This window comes from Haliotis cracherodii, unplaced genomic scaffold, assembly GCF_022045235.1.
Source record: "Haliotis cracherodii isolate W230 unplaced genomic scaffold, xgHalCrac1.p SCAF_11, whole genome shotgun sequence".
Lineage (NCBI taxonomy): Eukaryota > Metazoa > Mollusca > Gastropoda > Lepetellida > Haliotidae > Haliotis > Haliotis cracherodii.
Window position 1 is genome coordinate 36,420,747 of NW_027266266.1, and position 3,857 is coordinate 36,424,603.

The 3,857-nt window shown below is 40.1% G+C and overlaps 1 pseudogene; it reads right to left on the minus strand.

Moving 5' to 3' along the window:
- Positions 1-530: 530 nt before the first annotated feature.
- Positions 531-3,629, minus strand: LOC139455047 (putative nuclease HARBI1; annotated as a pseudogene).
- Between the last annotated feature and the right edge of the window lie 228 nt (positions 3,630-3,857).

The window sequence follows — 3,857 nt, forward strand, 5'->3', positions numbered from 1 at the left end:
GTTGGGTTTACTGTCATGTCCACAAGCTTTATCAGCCTTCTAGCAATAGATTGATTTATCGTAGCTTATAGTTTTTTGGAAGCCTAAGGACCACCCAGTAATTGTTGGTTGGTTTGAAAGGTTCCATGATTGCTTTGTAAATGCTATACTCTCCCTTGAAACTGCAGTCTGAAGGATACAGTATGAGTCATAATTATTGAGAATTGAAAAATCTTTAAAATTGTAAATATGAAAATCCCCCCCCCCCCCCCCCCAAAAAAAAAAAAAAAAAAAAAAAAAAAAAAACATATTTTAAGTGAGCACAAACCTTTTTTAATCACATCGTAGTAACATCAATATTTTATCAGACCAGCATTTGCTTCCAAACACAGTTTTATACGATTGGGCATACTTCCTATGAGAGAGGTTAGAGTCTCGTGGGTGAGAGAGTCCCAATATCGCACCACCTCGCGCTTCATGTCATCAACTTTTATCAATCCCTTTTGGTTCACCGATTCCTTCATGAGTCCCAAAACATTTTCTATAGGATTTTAGTCCGAGCTGTAGGTAGGCCAGTCCAAAACGGTCAAATTGTTGTCCACAATCCACTGCCGTGCATGTCTTGCAGTGTGTTTGGGGTCATTGTCCTGTTGCAAAATCCAAGTATTTCCATTAAAAAAATCTGCATTTGGGATCAGGTGAGCTTCCAAAATGTCTGTATACCTTTCACTGGTTAAATTACCCTCAAAGACTCTTGTAGCCTTCTGTTGTTAGAAGCCAAATACCCAGTCTCACACGATCACTAAACACCAGTTTTCGAGGTCTCCCCGCTCCTTTTCTGTGCCGAATTCCTGAACTGTTCACAATATTCTTCTTAACTCTATGCACTGTAGAATGAGGAGTATCTGTGCTCTTTGCTAATGTAGCAGCATCAGTGATGCGTACATCATGGAGCTGTAGAATCAACCTTCTTTTCTCCTCTGCACTCATTTCTGACATATATCAGGAAAAGTCGTCTGCTCCACAATCAAGGGACATAACTCTAATTTGCAACTTCTAAAATTGAAGAAGAGTTGCTTCCCTATGACCATACCTCATGTTTAAACACTTGTCAATATTGATATTTTATGTATGCTTTCTTGAATATGACAATAAAATTCTCAATAATTTTGAACCAGACTATACAAGGATAATTGTTTGGTTTAAATTTGCTAGGTTTGTTGATACATGTCATCGTATCTCAATTGCGTGGATCGATGCTCATGATGTCTATCCCTGGATTGTATGGTCCAGACTCGACTATTTACAGACCTCCGTCATACAGCTGGAATATTGCTGAGTGCGGCGTTAAACAAACAAACAATTCTTGGGATTAGTAGATCAGAGTCACACCTAGATTTGTGGACCTAGATGAAGGCAAAGCTAGATATCTGTTCACACTGCTCTGGTCATCCATGCGTGACACAGCACAGGCGATCGTGTTTAGGGAATGGTGCAGGAGTTCGTCAATGACAAATATTCCTGGAGCTGAATAGACAAAGTGTTTGGAGGGATCCTAGAAACTTGGACTTGAAGAAACGGATATTAAACATAGCACCAGATGAAGGATTGGGGTAGACAGAACGGGAAGTGATGCCAGATTGTGTTTTAAAACTTATGCGCGAAGTGTATTCAAATCCACCGAACAAATAAGGCAAATGATCAAACTCCGTTTTGTGTGTGAATTATGTGAAAGAAAATGAAATCCATAATTAGAATTGTCTTCCAATATGTGTATTGGGTTTTTCCTTTATCGTAAGTACACTATTATCTCGATCGGCCTAATGTAGGTCAAAATATCTAGTTTTAGTTCGTTACTTATTTATGACCGCCTCCGTGGTAGAACGTCCGCCCGGAGTGCGGAAGGTCCGGGGTTCGATCCGCGACCGCGTCACACCAAAAGACGTTAAAAGATGGTACTTGTTGTTACCCTGTCTGGCGCTCGGCATTAAGGGGCTTAAACAAGGACTGGTCGGTTCGGAGTCAGTATACTGTGTCTGAGTGGGGTATTCATGTTCAACTGCAGCATGGTATCTCAGTGAGCTAGCACTATAAATCGGTATCAGTCCGGACTAGAAAAAGCAGCCACGCACACGCATACGCATACACGTGCATGCAGGTCGCTATATAAGTGCAATTATCTTGGACGCGACGTTACACCCCATTTCACCTAACCTCACCCGTTACTTATTTATCAGGGCCCGGTTGTTCAGAACCTGGTTATTTTAAAGTCAGGTTAACTCCTAACCAACCGTTAAATATTTAACCACACGTTATTTAACCAGCCGTTAAATTACTGTTGCAGGATCAATAGATAACTATTAGGTAAGCTAACCACTCGGTTAAATTTTAACATCTTGGTTAAAGCACCGATTAGGTAAATATTCGATTATAGGTAAGTACACAAATATACTATGCATATTTACCTCAGAATGAAGTACACGAAACCGTCTTTTCCATCTACCAAATGTTCTTTCTATTGTAACTCTTGTAGCACACAAGCTGTCATTGTATCTCTGCTGAGCATTGCCTTGTGGAGTCATGTATGGGGTTTGGAGAAAAGGCCTGCAAGGATATCCACTGTCTCCCAATATAAAGCCATCTGATATTGAAGTGTGCGATCTCTCTAAGTATTCAAGTAGAGGTTCTAAATATGTGGCTATCATGAGTTGATCCCGGCCATTTAGCACACACATTCGTAAATTTACCTACAAATTAGACAATAATTAAAAAAAATAAGCAATGTTCGTGATGGATTAATGGATTTTCATAGGCATATATATTATATATTACAAACTTCTTACAGCTATATTTTCTTAAAATTACAGTCTCTTGACACAGCTTAGAGCTGAAAAGAACTTTAAAAACACCCCTTGTTAGCTGACTAGAATATCCCATTTGTATTTATTAAGAGTAATGAGAGCATTTACGCAAACCTTTCATTATCTATCTAATTCCGAATCTTTTTAATGCGGAATTTTAAAGACCTTGGAAGGGAAGCTACTCTAATTGCAAAAAGGGACAGTACTCTAATCTCACAAGACGTACCTTCGTGGTCACACACTGCCTGTACGTTGATACTGTGGTATCCTTTCCCATTAACTTAAGCTGGTTCATCTCTGGTCGGTGCCTGAATACGTATGTGTGTACCACCAATGCAACCAAGGACACTCGGAAGACCACCAAGGGCGAAAAATCCATCTTGAACCTGACGTATGTAGCATTCGTGTGTGTGGCCATTTTATGAATTCGTTCTTTCTTTTAACCAAGGCATCAGTCACATCGACTATGACACGTGAAACTGTACTTTTGTCCACCCACATCGTATCACCAATCACTTGAAGGAAACTACCACTTGCGTAAAAACGGAAAGCTATCATCAGTTGTTGATCGACGTTTAGAGCATGGCTTCGTTGTGTAGGGCGCTCCAAATCTTCCCTCAGTATATTGGCGATGTAGTTGATAGATTCCCGCCAAAATCTGTACCTATCACGAAGTTCACTGCCTGTGTAGTTAATTAATGCAAAATTAACAGTTCGGAATCGCTTCTGTTGTCTGGCATTAACCTCTGGAACCATGAAAGCGGCGCTAGGCCTAACCATGAACGCCATTTTGTTTCAAAGATAACCAAGGTGTTAAGTATTTAACGGAGGTCGGTAGGAGTGTTAACTTTAACGGGTGTTTAACCAGTCGTTAAAGATAACCATGCTTTGGGAAACAACATAACCATTTGGTTAAATTTAACGGAGAGTTCACACTGACTTAACGGCTGGTTAAGAGTTAACTGGGTTCTGAACAACCGGGCCCAGTTGGTTATGTGCATTGTTATGTTGATACAC